The sequence below is a fragment of the Halichoerus grypus genome, chromosome 2 (assembly GCF_964656455.1).
Source record: "Halichoerus grypus chromosome 2, mHalGry1.hap1.1, whole genome shotgun sequence".
Lineage (NCBI taxonomy): Eukaryota > Metazoa > Chordata > Mammalia > Carnivora > Phocidae > Halichoerus > Halichoerus grypus.
Genome location: NC_135713.1, coordinates 83,993,199 through 84,013,699, shown reverse-complemented (window position 1 = coordinate 84,013,699; position 20,501 = coordinate 83,993,199). Strand labels below are relative to the sequence as shown.

The 20,501-nt window shown below is 37.0% G+C and overlaps 1 protein-coding gene across 2 annotated transcripts in view; it reads left to right on the top strand.

Annotated features, from left to right (window-relative positions):
* POLR3G (RNA polymerase III subunit G) overlaps positions 1-20,501 on the top strand; it is a 97,041-nt gene that overhangs the window by 21,234 nt on the left and 55,306 nt on the right. The gene's annotated exons all lie outside the window — the stretch shown is intronic.

The following is a 20,501-nucleotide window of genomic DNA, read 5'->3' as shown; positions in this document are numbered from 1 at the left end:
GACCTGAGCCTAACCAGACACTTAACCGACTGGGTCACCCAGGCGTCCCTCAATAAGTAACTCTTGAATTAATACAAGTGTTTAAGTTTTGAGTATTTCTGCCCTTTCAAAGAGATTTTATCAGGTTGCCACCTATGGTAATAAGACTCATTTAAAAATTATTCCCTGTGCCACTGGTATTGGAAATTGGAAATCTCCTTGGTGATCTGCCAGTCCTCCAGCTAAGTGACTATTAAATCTGACCGTTGTTCTATTTTTTCACCCTTGATGGCCTTTAAACCTTTTCTATGAGAAGTATTTAGTCTTATTGATTTTGTTAACAAGTCTAGAAGAATGATTCTCAAACTTAAATATACCGGAAAGACCTGGAGAGCTTGTTAAAAATAGAGATGACTGAACCCCAATTGCATAGATTCTAATTCAGTATTTAAGAGAGGAAAGGCAAGGGTCTCTATTTTTAATAAGATCTTAGAAAATTACCCCTATAAAAAATAGATCTACATATTCTATAAATATAGAAAAGGTTGACATTTCTACAAACTGGTAGACACTTAAGTTTTATTTCCTCTAAAGAAATACTGTGGTCTGTTTTGAAAGAAATTACCAGCACACTTTACAAATAGCTCTTGAAGTTTAACATTGCTGTATTTTGCCTTGATTGGCTTGTCCAGTAACTTAATGTACTTAAAGGGAAATCCAATGTCTACTTTTCTTCTTTCGCTCTTGGTAGATATAAAGATAGATTGCAAACTTATTAAAGTTAGCCAAGGAATTCGGAGTGTGATCATACAGTTTGGCTCGTGTGTGCCCACATGACACTCTTCCTGTGCACAACCTTCTTACTAGATGACAAAATCAAATCTTACTCTAAACTTTGAATCTATTCTTATTTTCCATAACAACCACAGCAGGATCTGTAGTAACCTGAACCCATGATAACAACTGGGGGAGAGGGTGCTTTAGGATGAGGATGAGTAAGCACAGTAATACATCTTCCTTCTCCTTATCTCTCGTATACTGCCCAGGAGTGGCATGGTGATCACAGCCATGGAACCATTTTCAGAATAGAAGATTTATCATTTAATACAGGGATCATTAGCTGAGTCTATCTGTCCCTCTGTCTTGTTTATTGTCTCCCCTCTTGACTTTTATATCTACCCCAAAAGATGCCATGAAAAGACATCCTTTATCTTATTTGTCCCAGGCTGGGATGGATTCCATCTTGTCACTGTCTTGACCAACGATGAGAAAGGAGCGCCACTCTGCTAAATTCAGCATAAGCCATTATGGTCCTCAGTGTGAAAAATGCTTTAAAAGTGGAGTCAGAATACTCAGAATCTTTTTAAAGTTTGTTTTTGATGATACCTGGGTACATGATGATCTGAAAATCCAAGGGGAACCAGGGAGAATCCCTGTCACAGCCAGATGGAGTCAGAATACCTTTGTGAACTATAGTCCCTCATGCTGTTATTAGAAATGAAATAGTTCTATAATACAGAAGAGCAATCCTGTTTTACAGACTGTAAAAATATACCAATACAGAAAATAGATAATATCTGTGGATTTTCTGTTTATCTATACTGTGAATAAAATTCTGATGGATTTTTAAGTATAGTTCTTACACATTTAAATGTCAAAGTTTTTTGGATTAGAGAGTTTTATAGAAATACATTTGTTATTTTATAATCAAAGTCAATTATAAAATAATATTTTATTTAATAGAATTTTTTCAAAGCTAGTTTTGCTGTAATGGAGCTATTTAATAAAAGCAAAGGATTTTGGTATAGGACCCTAGCTTTAGACCATGTGTAATATATACCCATTTATGTTGTACTTTTAAAAAAATTGATATGAACTATTAATGTGATCACTTGATTTTATGATTTGGTTTAGGCTGTTTAACAATTTCTTCAGTGAAACATTGTCTTTTACATATATTTTCTCCAATTATGACATCTTTGCCTGTTCTAATTCATATCCTACTGAGCTTAATAAATAGGGAATATAACCTGAAAAGAAAAAAAGAGTGGCCAAGTCTGAAACCTTAATTTGAAAAAATGTATTAATAATTGCTTTCTATAAATGAATGCTTTTCTATTTAGCGCCACATAAAGTGTTAGTGGAAACTTTATGAGAAAAATTGTTTTACTGAATTTCTTCAATTAAACCGCTAGATGGCAATATCTTTGTTTCTTTGTGATTCCCCTAGACACAGGGTTCTTGAAGAAAACACTAGCGTATGTTTTAAAGCTCTGACCTCAGCTACCAAACTGCTGTTCCTAAATTTTAAAGAAAGAAAACTACAGAGGAGAAAACCCCAGTCCAGTTAAAGAGTACTTTATTGTGTTTGGGTTGTAGTAAATTAACATCCTTCCCTAATAACCAGAGAAGTCCCTGAGTCACTCGGGTGGAAAAGGATCGGCTTCACTTTGGAGCCAACGAACTTTCAAGATTCTAGGCTTGTAAGGAGACCAGGTACAGAAAGACACCGCTGAAACAGCACTCTCGAATCTATCTTCATTACTTTCCACTACTTTTTTTTCATTTCTCACCTACTTTCACCATTTCTAAAATCTTTTTCTTCTTTGTGTATTAAAAAACACAGCCAAGGGTGGAAGGAAGGGTGTGAGGGCAGATGAACCTTCTGGGAGAGATTCCTTTACCAGAGATAATTTTACATACTGCATGCAAAAACTATAGTCATTATATTCAAAATATTCTTTTTATCTCAAGATTATTACCACTAATTTTTGTGTAATTTAAGTTTACATATTTAATAACCTGAGTTTCTTTTTTATTTGGAACTATTGAAATATAATCAAAGTGTTGGGTATTTAACTGCTAAAGTGTAATGTTCAAAAAGAAACAAATACTTTTTAGTCCATGTAAATATAAAATCAACACATGTGAAAGATTTTTTTTTATTTATTTATTTTAGAGAGAGAGAGAGAAACTGGTTAATAAGCTATAGGGCAATAAAATTTAATACTTGTGGTAATCTTTTCTACAAGAAGAAATACATTTTATATTTATAAGACAAAATAAATTTATTTATTTGCATTGCCATTTGCAAGAATTACCTGCATTACTGTTAGTTTTGTATAAGTGAATTTGTACTGTATTGAAATGTAAAATAACCTCATCAGTAGAAAATGATCGAAGATACGAAACTTTATATAATAATCTCCAGAAGATCTGCAAAACTCAGTAATCTCTTCTGTTCCTTTCCAAGTAATCAACAATTTTTCCTAACATTACCATTTTTAAAAATAGTTATGTTGTGGGATGAGCAATATAATTAAAGAAAGAGCCATAATATTCCATGTGCTGAAATATTAGGGCAAACCACAAGGAGGTTTTTGTTTTTGTTTTTGTTTTTTGGCACTAGATTTCCTGCACAAATGGTTACAAGGACCAATGATTAAATCAGGAATGCTGTCATTAAGATTTGGAATAAACCCATTAGCAGACAATGGGTTTCCTTAATTCTAGAAGTAGATGTCAGAGGAAGAGAGCAAAGAATTGTTCCTAAATTAAAGGAGAACAGAAATCACTTATTTCTGACTTGGCTCACTATTTTAAGTGTGATGTGGTGCCACAAAATATTCTCAACTGTGGAAATGTGTCCCAATTCCTCCAGACATTAGATTTGGAAAAAAAGTAAGAGAATACAGTACATCTAATGAACAAAGTAAAAAAGATTAGGTTTGCAAACACAGATGCCTATAAGGACAAGGCAGATAAAAATGAGTAAAGTGGAGGGGGGATATAAAACAGCCAACAGTAGGGGAACTATGACAGATTGGGAAGCTCGTGCACCATCTAAAAAGAGACTACGATTGGGGTCCAATAATTGGTGCTCTATGGAAATACAGATCCCAAAGGGCAGATTTTCAGCTTTTTGAAGAGAAACAAGAAAGCCAAATTGTTATATGAATTCTCCTGGGTTTTTTTAGATGCTGACCACTTAACCCACAAATATATAAGTAAGGAAATACACTCATACATAAATAAACATGATGTGTTTTTTCTTCCTCCCCCCAAAAACTTTCCCTAAGAGAATTTTCTAGAATCTCTCTCCCATTTGAAGTCTATTGAAGGGGCAAGTTCTGAGAAGTAAGAGTGTGATTGGAGAAGTAGTGGCAAGAATTGAACTGCAGTGATATGCAGGTAAACAATAAATATGTGTAAACTGCATACCTGTGAGCCAACTGGGAGACAATGGAAATGGGTTCCTTTGGGGGCTTGGATTTCTCATAACTTAGGAATAACTTGAGCATCAAAGATCAGTTATATCACTTCTTCCAGCCCCAGTGCTGCAGTGCTGAGTTCACTGAACGGAATCTATAAATATTTGCTGATTGAGTTGTCATTCAGATAACAAGTCAAGTGTAAGGATCAATATAACAACATTAATTTTTTCTCAACTTTTTTTGTAACTCATATTCTGTGTTGTGTGTGTGTGTGTGTGTGTGTGTGTGTGTGTGTGTGTGTACACACTGTCTTAATTCCTTAAAATCAGTGGGGAAGGGAAGGTGTGAATGAATTTTTAGTAGATTCCAGAACGGAACTGGGGATATATTATCACCACAGCCTGCTTTACTCCTTTATCCCCTAAGGATGTCACAAAACTGTAAATAATGTGTATTTTTTTTTTCAAGATTTTATTTATTTATTTGACAGCAAGAGAGGGAATACAAGCAGGGAGAGTGGGAGAGGGAGAAGCAGGCCTCCTGCTGAGCAGGGAGCCCGATGCGGGGCTCGATCCCAGGACCCTGGTATCATGACCTGAGCTGAAGGCACATGCTTAATGACGGAGCCACCCAGGAGCCCCAATAATGTGTATTTTAACTGGCCATGGCCTCTGTAAGGACTTATACTAGGTCTCCACCACCACCATAGCCTATTGGTCCACCTGGAGACACCTGACCTAAACTGAACCAATCAGATTCTTTTTCTTGAGACTTTTGAATGCAGATACTGAGCCAGTGAGTGAGAAGATGCTAAATACTTAACTGAAAGGTCAGGGAAAGACCTACAAAGAACAGCAAATCAAAGCTAAGCTCAAGGTAATTTATGGGGGGAGCAGAGATGCCACAAGTAAACCCAGAAGCACAGAGAGAAGCAGAAGCCAGATGAAAGGAAAAGTTGGGTTTTTGAAATGTCCAGTTTTCTCCTTTAGATAAACCTGTCTTTACTGATGCTAATTTGAGTGTGTATTTGTTACAACCACACAATTCATAATCTCTGTCTACTAGTTGTGGTACCACCAGATGCAGGAAACTCATCCTTGGCAGACTGGAGAGACCTTGTTAATGTGACCTGAGAACACAGTGTGGTCTCCATGGTGATTCTTACAGCAGATTCCCCAGTGCTTTTTATCTACAGCTCTGAAGGTTAAATTAAAATGTTGCTAAAAAGAAATGAAATAGAACCTCAGAGTCAAATTGAGTTTTCCTTGGCATTGGCATGTCCTATGTAATTCTCTCAACATACATGTATCTCTATTAAAAATATCAAGCTCTTGGTGACTGCTAGGCCTACATTTCAAGGTTGTAATTTTTACAGTTTTAGCTATAAGAAACATCATTTTATTTTTTAAAAATTAGTCCATTTTATTGTCTACTTAATAGTCAGGCATTTTAAAAGCTTTAAATAGCCTATATAGTTCAATGGAAACAAATCACCTCAATATAAATGTGTTCTCCTTGATTCCTTGATCAATGATTCAGTTACTTTTTTTTTTCTTTTCCTCATTGTATCTCATTTTTTTTACAATAGCTTACCATACTCTCTGAGTTGATAATATAGAACACATTTCCAATATTTTTTATTTGTGTATTCATTTGTTTATTCTCACAGTATTTAGCTTAGTATGAGGTATCTTGTAGGTATTAAATAAATAAGAATTAAAATAAATGATAAAGGATGCATACATAAGCCCAAAACAGTTTTTTTTCTAAGTTTTATTTATTTAAGTAATATCTACACCTCATGTGGGGTTTAAACTCATCACCCTGAGATCCAGAGTCATATACTCTTCCAACTGAGCCAGCTGGGCACCCCTAAAACAGTTTTTTATAACATTTTTTCAAGTCTTTTACTAGCAAGTAGCTTTATAATTATATCTAACTATACCAACTATGTGGACAATTATGTTATACATAATTAAATTTAATTATATTATTATATATTATATATATTATATTATTTTGCTGTGTACAGCAATAAGAACAAATAAACTCTTCAGCTTCTCTACCTCTAGTAACAAGCTTCACTGGACATTAGTTTTAACTATCAGTAAAATGTATAAGTATTAAATGATATTGAGCTGGAAAGTACTATTGAAACCAGTGTTTTAGGGAAATTATTCTAATGGTAGTGCTCAGGATTGGTTATTAATATCAACAGTACACATAGAATCCAATCATTTGGAATAATTAGGCTTACCACCTTGAATAATTCTAGCCTACCCAAAGATTGGCCTGAAATAACCTTCTGTTGGATTCCTCAGTTATTCATTTGATATATTACTGAGAACCTACCTTGAACATATTTGTCATATCCAAAGAGCAACAAGGGAGCAAAGGGACAGGAATTAAGTGAACTGGGGTAGAGTGGTAAAAGATTGGAGTGGTAAGCAGGTAGATTGGTAACATCTTATAAAACAATATAGGTCATCATTAGGATTTAACTTTTATTTGGGATGAGGGGAAAAAATATGTTGAAGGTTTTGGGCAGAGGAGTGATATGATCCACCTTATGAATATTAAAAGGTCACTTGAGATCCTTGCTGAGAATACACTGTGGGGAGCCAAGGGAGGAGAAGAGAGACCAGTAAGAATTTGGTTATTGCAATAATTCAGGTGACATTTGATAGGAGCTGGGGCCAGGGTAATAGTAGTGGAGATAGTGAGAAATACTCAAATTGTTAATTTAAATTAGATTTTTGAAGGCAGAACTAATAGGACATGTCAAAAGTGGGATATATCAGTTAGGAATTGTGTTTGGTGATTAAGAACAGAAATATACCTAAAGTGTTTATTTTTTAATGTAAAATCATTCCAGAGTTAAGCCATGCATGATGAAATGGTAGCTCTCTACAGTTATCAGGAACTCAAGTTCCTTCTTATTTTCTGCTTTACCATTGCTACACCATAGTTTTCTTTTTCAAGGGCATAGGTGACTGAGAAGTCCATTCATTAGGTCCTTTTTCATGACTGGAGAAAAGAGAAAGGAGGAGAAGCCAAAAATGTCTTCTTCTCAGCTAAGCTGAACCTTTTAAGCAACCTTTCCAGAAATACTATACAACATTTGACTTACAACTTTTTAGCTAGAATTTAGTCACAAGGCCACACTTCCCTACAACGAATGTATGGGAAACGTAGTCTTTCAGGTGAGAACATTATTACTGCCACCCAAAAACCCTGCTGTTCTGTTACTAAGGAAAATAGGAAGAATGGATACTGGTGCTAACTAGCACCCTCTGCCATATGGATATGAGATAAATTGAAAGGTCAAGGTTGACCAGAAGGAAAAGACTTTTATCCTTTCTATGCCAGGGCCCCTTTAGCTCTCCAATGAAGCTTATGACCTGCCCCCTCAGAACAGTTTTAAGTGTATGAAGTGAAATAATAAGATTACAAAGGAAATCAATTATATTGAAATATCATTATCAAAATAATAAAATATTGGTGATAAATATATGTGCTTCTTTATAGTTGTTCCTGTAACTCAAAGCAGTGATAAATATTAAAGATATTTTGAGATCTCTGCAACAACTATCATGTAATATAAAAATATCTGTGATTTTTGTTGGTGACAAAGTAACAGATACTACTAACACTATTGTGGTTTATTGCCTGTAACAATAATCAAAGGAAATAATATCAGTTATACATTAGTGGCATGATAGGTATAAATTTTCCCATTCAAGTTTATAGACTCCTTGATCCCTTGAACCTTCATTAATCCAAAGATAAGGACCACTTTTCAAAAGATTTCAGTCTGTGCGACTGGAAGGACATAGATGCAATTATTGAGGTTTGAGAGAAAAAAATTCAGAGTTCATTTTTGGATATGCTGAATTTGAGATGTCTATGTTATTAGATAGGATTGGATTCAGTAAAAGTAATAGAAAAATCCAAACCACCAGTGGCTTAAATAACATAAACACATAAAAGCCTGACACAGACAATCCAGAGTTGGCATGATGGTCCCATAGTGTCAATACCCAGGATCCTTCTGTCTTGTTGCTCCACCATGTGTTTTTCAGTTCCCAGGTTCCATCTGTGGTACAAGATGGCTTTGGGGCCTGCAGTCATTGTATCCATTTTAAGTGCCTACAGCAGAATTCTTGCATGCAATGAGTATTTGTTGAGTGAACACGATAGAGATACAAGTGCAATCATCTTCCTGGAAGTAACAGCGCGAGTTTTAAGAGGGGCAAGATTTTTAAGAAAGAGAATAGCTGTATGTGTGTATAAAAGCATATATATTTGAGATTTTTTCTTAAAAGTCCAATTGGATACCTAAAAGCGTATGTGTATGTGTGTGTCTACATTCATATGCACCACACACACACATGTGGAAGGCCCACATTTAGAAGAGCTCTACACTTGGTTTAATGCTCTGCCATTGCCATCGTGCAATTCTTCATAATTTCTGAACAGGAAGCCCCACAAATTATAAGGGTGGTTCTGTGAACAAGCTTTTTATTTGATTTTTATTTGATTTGGAACCTTAGATCATACTTCACATTGGACTTTGTCTGCTGGAGAAAACGAAGCCATGATAAAATGGAGCGAATGGTCCTGGAATCAGGAGTGAGTTGGTAAAATTGCAAGTTTTAGCTCCCACAAAAAGTCTTAGTTCCCATCAAATAACATACATTTAACATAACATGTAGAATTATTCCACATAAGCCATACAGGTACCTAAATAACCACATATTGTGACTTGATGGAATCTAGAATAATACTGCTTTACTGTATTCACTGTATTTACTGTAATTCAAAGCAAAGAAATTCAACTCCCTTGCTTGTCAGAAAAGGCCCTTAAGTGAAATTCCAAGTCCTGAGACTATTCTGTCTATGGTAGTTGGATGACAGCAAGAAATAAAGTTAAAAAAGAACTTGGGTAGTAAGACAAAGAGGCTGGTGGCAGATAAGAATTAAAAAAAAAAAAAAGAAAAAGAAAGAAATAGAGGATCTTGAGAGATTGTATCATCAGGGATGCAGCTGGCTGTTCTAGTTGCATTCATCAGCTACCCTTCCATCAATCAAACATAGGCAACTCTTCATCCTCTAAACCAGCCAAAGTGACTGCCCCTAGCAGTTATGAAGCTCAGTTGGAGAACTGGTTTGGACTACGTCTAAATACAGAAGAGGAGTGGGGCACCTGGTGGCTCGGTGGGTTTAGCGTCCTACTCTTGATTTCGCCTGAGGTCAGGATCCCAGGGTGGTGAGATCGGGCTCTGCACTCAGTGGGGAGTCTGCTTCTCTCCTCCCTCTCTCTCTGGCCTGCACCCCCTCCCCCAATTTGTGCGTTTTTTCTCTCTTTCTCTTTCTCTATTTAAAATAAATAAATAAATCTTTAAGAAAAAAATGGAAGAGGAGAGACTGACCAACTTGTCATTTGTTGCAACTGGATTTTTTTAATTTAAAATATGTTGATTACTCCATCCAAAAGACCCTGATTATCTTGGAAAGGGTGGGGGAAATAATATGGGTTAACAAATGTATTACTTAAAGTTACCTAAGTTGACACTCAAAATATAAATATAATAATATTGCTAGCAGCAGTTCTTAATCCATCCTCCAAGCATCACATTAACCAATGAAACTTTTAAGCACTGAGATAACCAGGCTTTTAAAATTACAGATCCCCAGGGCGCCTGGGTGGCTCAGTCGTTAAGCATCTGCCTTCGGCTCAGGTCATGATCCCGGAGTCCTGGGATCGAGCCCCGCATCGGGCTCCCTGCTCAGCGGCGAGTCTGCTTCTCCTTCTCCCTCTGTCTACCACTCTGCCTACTTGTGCTCTCTGTCTGTCAAATAAATAAATAAAATCTTTAAAAAAATAAAATAAAATAAAATTACAGATCCCCAGATATACTGTTTAATTGGTTTATGTACATCCCAGGCATTCATATTTTTAAAAACTCCTACGTGATTCAAATGTTCAGTCAAGGCTGAGAATTGTTATTTCTCTTCTATATAAAGAAATTAAAATATCAATCTACTTTTTTCCCTACCACCCAAATACCTCTGGATTGTTTTTTGTTGTTTGTTGTTCGTTGTTTTGTTTTGTTTTTAAGTTGGATGTTAGGTCTGGGATCGTCTGACTTAAACTTGAGTTAATGGCACACTTGTAATTCACTTTTGGTGAGTCCTGGGATTACCTAAGAAAGATAGGCAGTCACTTGCAGAACAACTGCAGAAATGAGTATGTGTTGAGCTGATTCACATGGTTTTATTTTTATTTTTCTTTTTTAAGATTTTATTTATTTATTTGAGAGAGAGAACACAAGCAGGGGTGAGAGGCAGAGGGAAAAGCAGACTCCCCTCTGAGCAGGGAGCCCGATGTGGGGCTGGATCCCAGGACCCTGAGATCAGGCCCCAGTCAAAGGCAGCGGCTTAACTGACTGAGCCACGCAGCACCCCTGATTCACATGATTTTAAAGAAGCCTTATGCAGCATAGCATGCTCCAGGGTGAACAGCAGCAGGACTTATTTAATAACGGTGAATGGACTTTCATGCAGTGCAGGGAAAGCCACTAACTGATGCAATAAAAGTTCAGCTAACTGGACACCCTGGGAAATAAAAGGATTCTGGGTGGCAGCTTTCTGGATAACTGGATGATCTTTCCTTTAAGCTTCAAAACCTACTTTAACCATTTGGGATGTAAATAATTGTAAATTGTGTTATATATTTGCTGTTTTTCTAAGAAATTTCTTGAATATAATTTAATCTTTTCTTGATAATATAGAGTCTTTATCATTATCAACTATTATAGAGTAATCCGTCAATTGTAGTGGAAGCTGGAAATGGTGAAGTGAGGTAGATTATCCAAGGTCAATAGAACTTGACTTTCTAACTTGAGGGCCCAGACTTACTCTAATCATGGCTGTTAAAAGATAAAGTGAGGCATATTAAAATTTTTAAGAGTTTATTTGAGCAAAAATCAATTCCAGTAAAGCAGCATCCAATCTAGTAGATAGAAAGGAGCTTTGAGGAGCCATACAAAATGAAACACTTTTATAACCAGAAGGGTGTGGGAACAAGGAAGTTATACTAGGCAAAAAAACAGATTCGTTATTCCAAAATTACTTTTCTTTAGTGGATGGCAGTGGTCTCTCAGGGAAATTACCTAACTAGTACTGAGCAAGCAATTCCTGATTGACTGGTTTAAGATAACATTTCTGGGAAAAACAAAACTGTAATTAGGTTAAGTCTCAGTTTGTTGACATGGGGCTTAGCATAAGTGACTCCATTTTCAACCTGTTGTCTTGTTTTTAACATGGCCCAGAGCTGTGATCACACAGGATTAAACTTATAAGATGTTTATTGGTGGGGAGAGATGGTGCAAGAATTCCAAATTTGTAATTATGACTCTCCCACATTTTTCAATATCACTGGAAATATTGGTGTTATGAAAACTAGCACATTTTTCCTAATTTTCAAGCTCCAAGGGAAGCCAAATGAAAATTAGAAACAAATTTATAGATTTATCTTGAGAAATCTCTGTAACTGAGACTCAAAATTAGTCATCAAAGTTAAAGTTTTCTCTGTTTTGGGGGAGTATACAATAATGGTTAAGAGTGTGGATTTTGGAACCAAACTGCCTAGATTTTAATCCTAGTTCATTTATCTATAAACTCTGTTTATAGATATCTGCTAATAAAGGTGTGGAGGGAGGCAAACTATTAATTGTACCTGCTTTATAGTACATTGTTGTGAGGAGCAAATAATGTAAGTGAAACAAAACAGTGTTAGGCATATAAAAAGTGTTGTAAAGCAGGCCAATATGAGAATAAGTCATATTAAAGGATGATTTTCAGAGATGGTTAGAAATCATGGCTCTGATATAGATATAAAATGAAGATGTGTCAAAGATTCTATTTAACTTATTCTTTTTTTTTAAGTTTATTTATTTAAGTAATCTCTACACCCAGTGTGGGGCTTGAACTCCTGACCAAGAGATCAAGAGTTGCATGCTCTTCCAACTGAGCCAGCCAAGCACCCCTATTAACTTATTCTTAATAAGAGAACCAGGAAAATGTCACAACTGGTTAAAAGGAAAAGTCAAAGAACAGAGATATCTGTAGACCAAAAATATTGAAATGAATATGTAGAGGAACATAAAACTTGCTTTTTGGCATGAAAGGGTTCCTATTCTCCTTCTACCAGAAGGAATTTATTTGCATGTCTATAGACAAGAATTTCATGCATTGCTATTTACTCTTCCAAGGCAAGGAAACCAAAGAAACTCTCTGAATGGTGTTTCAAAAAACAGTACCTATTAATTTGGGAAAATCCCTCATTCTTGAAGTATCCAAAATATCCTAATGTTTCTGGTCTGCCAGGAAGCAAACTTCTTCCCACTTGTAAGTCTGGAACTGTCTTGGTCCGTCCAGGCTCCTGTTACAAAAATACCATAGACTAGGTGGCTTATAAACAGCAGAAATGTATTATAATTCTGGAGGCTGTGAAGTCCAAGATCAAGACAGATTCCATGTCTGGTGAAGACCTGCTTCCTGATTCATAGACAATTGCCTTTTCACTGCATCCTTGCATGGCAGAAGGGATGAGGGAACTCTCTGGGACCTCTTTTGTATGGGCATTAATCCCTTTCATATAGATTCTGCCCTCATGACCTAATCACCTCCCCAGGTTTCCATCTCCAAATACCAGCATGTTAGGGATTACGTTTCAACATATAAATTTTGGGGGACACAAAGTTCAGTCTATAGCAGAGACTCTGTAAGTCAGGCAATGGCCAGCTTTCCAGAATGGACTCAGTAGGCAGTGGGTGCATAAGTAAGATCAGTTTTAATTCCTGAAAAGTAGCCTATAATATCTGGTTAAATGAGTACCATTCTTAAATATGACATTGTAGGCACAGCCTTGCTTCTATTAATGATTTTTCCAATTATAGCCTAGCAAAAAGGGGGACAGATTCTCACTGAAACCATGCAAATAACTATAGTACCTTGCAAAATAAGTATATCATTAAAAGTGTCTGAATGTTGGGGCTGGGGCTGGTCAATGAGAAGCTGACACCTTTTTTAATGTTTTCAGTTTACAAAATGTTTATTAAATTGCTGTGGACTACAGATAGCTTAAGAAGGAAAGCCAAGGGCTTCTTTATATATCTAGAAAATAGAACATTAAGACAGTATCAACGGGATGCCTGGGTGGCTCGGTTGGTTAAGTGTCTGCCTTTGGCTCAGGTCATGATCCCAGGGTCCTGGGATCCAGTCCCACATCAGGCTGCTTGAGCATGCTTCTTCTCCCTCTGCCTGCCACTCCCCCTGCTTGTGCTCTCTCTGACAAATAAATAAATAAAATCTTAAAACTAAATAAATAAATAAAAGAAAGAAAGGACCCAAAAAAGTACTTTAAAAAAAAAGACAATATCAACAATATTTTAAACAAATAACCACAATAAAAATTTCCCTTATCAGTTTATTCATTACTATGTGAGAAATTCTTTTTCACTAGATCTTGAGATGGCAGTCTTGTGAAGCCATCTGCTTCTCAACTAAAGGGTTCTAGAATCCTGACGCCAGCCCCCAGTATGCTCTGAAAGTTGTCTAAATGATATCATGAAAAGCCTATACCCAAGAGCCTGTTCTTTGAAGTGTCAATAGTTTGAAGTAGCTGGCACATTCCTTTTCCACTGGGCTCTGAAATGATTCTTCTTTGTTAAATACACACACTCAGACCTGTAGCTGATTGTAGATTGCTTCAGGCAAGCATAAGAATAAAACAAAACTGTCCATAGATGAGAGAGACTTAAAATGGCTGACTAATTTATTACTAATAATTTTCAAATTTAAAAGGTCTAATGAGAGCTCATAATAAGATTAATGTAACTGACAAAGAAATTGGTTGTTTCTATGGCATGTAAACCAAATAAAGCCATTTCAAAAAAAAAAAAATGATAAAATGTCTTTAAAGACAATAATTAAGCCTGTTTTCAAAGAGGTCAGTGAGGGGCGCCTGGGCTGCTCAGTTGGTTAAGCATCTGCCTTCGGCTCAGGTCATGATCCCAGGGTCCTGGAATCGAGCCCCACATCAGGCTCCCTGCTCAGCGGGGGGTCTGCTTCTCCCTCTCCCTCTGCCCCTCCACCCAGCTCGTGCTGTCTCTATGGTGCCCTCTCTCTCTCTAATAAATAAATAAAATCTTAAAAAAAAAAAAAAGAGGTCCGTGAGTGTTTCACCTAATCCATAAAAAATAGATGATCATAGTTTTGAAAGGGAAAAAAATATTGAACTATAACATATAATCCTGAGAAATAATATAATATACATAGTATACCAAAAATATACCAAGAATATTAAGTGACCGGATTCAGTATGTCTGGTATAGGTGCTGGACATCTATATTTATTAATATAAAACTCCATGGATAAGTCTTATATACATACCAGGTTGAAACAACTGGCCCTATGATACTAGATTCAAATTATAAAGATTTTGGCAAGATGCATTTAAAAACGTAACTGAAATTATGACTAATAATATAGTGTTGCCTTCTTTCACTAGGGCAGCATACAGCCAGGCCCCTCACAAATACAGAAAAAGTTAATAGAATTCTATTTTAATCATTTTGATCAGTGTCTAAAGTTAAAACTCATAATGGGAAACGAGGCAATGGCAAATCCCAGGAACATCCCATGAAGTATATAAAAATTTAACCTCAATGGGGCGCCTGGGTGGCTCAGTCGGTTACGCATCTGCCTTCCGCTCAGGTCATGATCTCCGGGTCCTGGGATCAAGCCCTGCATCAGGCTCCCTGCTCAGCGGGGAGCCTACTTCTCCCTCTGCCTGCCGCTCCCCCTGCTTGTGCTAGCGCGCTCTCTCAAATAAATAAATAAAATCTTAAAAAAAAAAAAAATTTAACCTCGGGAAAGCAAAGTGTCTTTTCTGATTGGACAACTCTTCTCGTGCAACTCATCACAAGTAACATATCAAATGAGCCTGAGCTTGGCTCTGCCGCCTTGGCTACCCTCTGTTCCATTTAGTCTCTCATGTCCCCAACCACATAACAAATATTTCTTGAGTTTGTAGCAGCATTTTTCATAATAGTCAAAAAGTAGAAACAACCCAAATGTCTATCAATGAATAAATGAATAATCAAAATGTTGTATATATTATATGATCAAATATTATTTGGCAATGAAAAGAAATGAAATAGTGATACATGCTACAAAATGGGTGAGCACTGAAAATATTATGCTGAATGAAAGAAGTCAGACTCAAAAGACACATGCTGTGTCATTCCATTTATCTGAAATGTCTGGAATAGGCAAATCCCTAAAGACAAAAAGTAGATTAGTGGTTACCTGGGCCTGGCAGGGAGAGAAAATGCAGGGATTGCCAATAGGTACGGAGTTTCTTTTAGGGGTGATAAAAATGTTCTGGAATTAAAGTGTGGTGTTGGTTGCACATTTTAATGAATATACTTAAAACCACTGAATTGTATACTTTAACAGGGTGAATTTTATGGTATGTAAATTTTATCTTAATAATAAACATTTTTTTAAAAAAGATAGTATGGAGCTAAGGCAGTCAGTGCCTCTGTCATGAGACCTATGGAGAAGCATGAGAGACCTATGGAGAATTGTTTCCCACTGTTTCTATCCCAGTACATAGTATTTTTTAAAACATAGTTTTCCTTCTCTATGTTTTGAATATATATAAATTAAAATATAAGTGTTCATATATATTTCTTATTTAAGTTTATAAATGTTTCCTTACATATTTTAGATGTATGTCTAGGTATTTAAAAATTATTCTAAGTACTTATTATTATTATTATAAATTATATCTTTGGACTCATTTTTGTTTGTATAAATAAAGACTATAGATTTTTTTAAAGATTTTATTTATTTATTTGAGAGAGAGAGAGAGCATGAGTGGAGAGAGAGGGAGAAGCAGACTCCCTGGCTGAGCAGGGAGCCCAATGTGGGGCTCGATCCCAGGACCCTGAGATCATGACCTGAGCCGAAGGCAGAGGCCTAATCAACTGAGCCACCCAGGTGCCCCCAGACTATAGATTTTTTAAAGACTTTATATTTTTAGAGCAGTTTTTTTTTTTTTTTTTTTAAGATTTTATTTATTTATTTGAGACAGAGAGAATGAGAGAGACAGAGCACATGAGAGGGGGAGGGTCAGAGGGAGAAGCAGGGATGCGGGACTCGATCCAGGGACTCCAGGATCATGACCTGAGCCGAAGGCAGTCGCTTAACCAACTGAGCCACCCAGGCGCCCTTTTTAGAGCAGTTTTATGTTCAAAATTGAGCAGGGGTAGGGACTTCCCATAGGCTCCCTGCCCCCACATGGATAGCCTCCTTCATCATCAACTTCCCCATTAAGAATAGAACATTTGTTACAATTGGTATGTCTACACTGACACATCATAATCATCCAAAGTTCACAGTCTACCTTAGGGTTTACTCTTGGTGTACACTCTATGGGCTCCACAAATGTATAATGACTTGCAACCATCATTATGTATTCTACCTATTCATCCCTTCCCCCAACCCCAGCACCTAGCAACCACAGGTCTTTTTTTTTTCTAAAGATTTACTTAATTTATTATTTTAGAGAGAGCGCGCGCACACCGAAGTGCAGTGGGGGAGAGGGAGAGAGAGAGAGAGAGAATCCCAAGCAGACTCCCTGCTGAGCATGGAGCCTGACTCCAGGCTTGATCTCAAGACCCTGACATGGTGACCTGAGCCAAAATCAACAGTCGGAAGCTTAAGCGATTGAGCTACCCGGGCCCCCCACCACAGGTCTTTTTACTATCTCTAAGGTTTGCCTTTTCCAGAATGTCCTATAATTAGAATCATACAGCATGTAGTCTTTACAGATTGGCATTTTTAACTTAGTAATAGGCATTTATGTTTCCTCCATATCTTTTCATGACTTGATAGCTCATTCCATCATTTAGATGCACCACAATTATCCAATCACCTATTGAAGAACAACTTAGTTGCTTAGTTGCCATCTGTATGTCTTCTTTGATGAAGACTATAGGTTTTTAGTGTTAATTTTGTATACTATTTTGTTAAATCCTCCTACTGCTTTATGTGTTTTTTCCATTTATTCTTTTGGTTTTTCCACAAGATGCTGGCTTTGGTGTAGAATAGAACACTTTAGGGGCGCTTGGGTGGCTCAGTCAAGCATCTGCCTTCAGCATGATCTCAGGTCATGACCTCAGGTCATGATCTCGGGGTCCTGGAATCGAGCCCCACGTCAGGCACCCTGCTTGGCAGGGAGTCTGCTTCTCCCCCTCCCCCCCCACTTATGTGCACTCTCTCTATCTCAAATAAATAAATAAATAAATAAAATCTTTAAAAAAATTAAAGAAATAAAAAATAAAGAGTAGAACACTTTAGAGGTCTCTGTGTAGGAGAGGCAAGGAAGGGAGGCCCTGCAGTTGTGCACAACATTGTAAGGTGATTTCACCGGGGACCCCAGATTCAGTATTATTAGGTCTTTTAGGTGTCCAATTTCTAAGAAAAGGATCTTTCAGTCTCTTGCCTGGAGGATAGAATTGTCACCAATAGCTGCCAACATTCTTTGAGCTAGTTTGGAAGACTGTCTGGGACTGTGAACTTTAAGTATACAAACTTTCACTGTACATAAATAAACCTTTACTAAATCCCTCTCTCTTCAATATAGGACCCCAGCTCAACAAGATCCACTTCCCTCTCAACAGAGATCCTGCTTTACCTTCTCCACATAATAATCCTATAGTCAGGAGCAAATTACAGTTTTGTGGGATCTGAAACATGAGATTTGGGGGCTTTGTGAGAAAGAATAAAAAATAATTTAACTTTGCAAATTAAAACAAACAAAACAATGACCATCCGAACACATTTCTTGGGCCCCTCCCAGGCCCATGGCAAGGGCCCATGCAAGTACTAGGCACTAAGGCTACAGATTACTTAACTTCATGGTAAATCTAAAATACCCTCCAATTTTCTCTGAGGTGGGGGAGAGGAAATTGCTTAGTAGTGTAGTTAGGGAGGGATTTGGTGGTCTAAGATGCAAACAAAATTTAAATAAAAAAGACCTTTACCGCAACTCTTAGAGGCACCTGGTACTATCAATTTCTAAGCCTTTTGCAGGGGCAAGGAGGGGGGTTGTGTTGTAATAAGATCGTTTCTTGGCTTTCCTTATTCTTGTTTTCTGCTTTCTTGGGTTTACCAAATTAGTTTTCATTCATCTATCAGCTTCTCAGGGTCAGAATGTTGATGTGGTTGTCTCCTTTACCATTCTTTTTTTTTTTTTTTTTTAAAGATTTTATTTATTTATTTGACAGAGAGAGAGCATGAGAGAGGGAACACAAGCAAGGGGAGTGGGAGAGGGAGAAGCAGGCTTCCCGCGGAGCATGGAGCCCAATGCAGGGCTCGATCCCAGGGCCCTGGGATCATGACCTGAGCCAAAGGCAGAAGCTTAATGACTGAGCCACCCAGGCACCCCTCCTTTACCATTCTTGATGTTCTTGAGTTTTGGTCAATAAAAAAATGATTTTCCTGTCATTTTACTAAGTTTCAGAAAGGAGCAGAGGTAAAGGTGTATGCTCAATCTACAATTCTCAACCCAAAATCAGAATGTGCCAAATCATGCTCCAAAATTGCCCGCTCCCCAAATGGCTGGAAGCATTTTATACTTTTAGCAGCACAGCATGAAAATATCCACTTACCCTTACCCTTGCCAATACTCCATATTCTCAAAATTTCCCAATCTGGTTAGAGTAAACTTTCTTATTATTTAAATTTGCATTTCCCTGATTACTGCTGAGGTTCAGCATAATTCCGTATGTTTATTGGCCATCGTGTTGCCTCTTCTGTGAATGACCTGTTCATATAATTTACCCATTTTTGTAATAGGTTGTAAAGGGGAAAAGAACATGCCACCCCAAAATATGCCACTTTGGCATATTGATTGACCTGAAGGCAAGTGAGAGAAAACAGATACAGGAAGGGCTCTTTGACCTTTCCCTTTCTACCTAAAACAGGGCATACAACTTCCCATGAGGAAGGTGCCGTCCCTGGTATCAGGAAGAAGAGAACATTCTTATCACTGGAGACAGGGAGTTGACACCGAGATTAATCTATATCAACAAACCTTCTAGAAAAACCCTTGTCTTTCATTAGTTTCCCTCATCTATTTCCTAGTCATTTTCCTACAGTTTACCAACCCTAGTCCAAACCCTCTTTTCCTGTCTCGTCAGTCTCCATAATTTATTGTTCTTTGTTAAAATGGTATGTAAACTCTCAATCCTATCCACTTCTTTGGGTTTTCATTTCTTATATATAAAAGCCTCACCGTACACATAAAAATATTAACATCAAATAAAAGTTGTATGCTTTGCTCCTGTTAATTTGTCTTTTTAAAGTTTTTTTAAATTTAATCCTTGGGTCCAGCCACAGAACCTGAGGGTAGAAGAAAGGTCTTCCCTCCCTTACAGTAGCTTACCTTTTTTTTTCACTGATTTGTAGGCATTCTTGTTAAAACAAAAATTGCTGTTATACAATTTGTGAATATTTTCTTCTAATTTAGCTTTCTCACTTTCTGGCATCTGAGGTCTAGGACATTTTAAATTTTGATATAATCTTGCTTTTTGTTTCTATATAAAGATCTTCCCTATCCTAATGTCTTAAATATGATTTAAATTTTCTTTTAATATAAATACAGAGAAAGACATGTATCATATGACCTCACTGATATGAGGAATTCTTAATCTCAGGAAACAAACTGAGGGTTGCTGGAGTGGGGGTGGGGTGGGAGGGATGGGGTGACTGGGTGATAGACACTGGGGAGGGTATGTGCTCTGTTAAGCTCTGTGAATTGTGCAAGACTGTTGAATCTCAGATCTGTACCTCTGAAACAAATAATGCAATATATGTTAAGAAAAAAAAAAAGAAGATAGCAGGAGGGGAAGAACGAAGGGAGGGAAATCGGAGAGGGAGACGAACCATGAGAGACCATGGACTCTGAAAAACAAACTGAGGGTTCTGGGGGGGGGGGGAGGATGGGTTAGCCTGGTGAGGGGTATTAAAGAGGGCACGTTCTGCATGGAGCACTGGGTGTTATGCACAAACAATGAATCATGGAACACTACATCTAAAACTAATGATGTAATGTATGGTGATTAACATAACAATAAAAATATTTTTAAAAATATAGTTCCATTTTTCAAATTTAGGTCTTTAATCCATTTGGTAATTTATTTTTATGTTGTCAAGGGCCTTTTTTCCAAC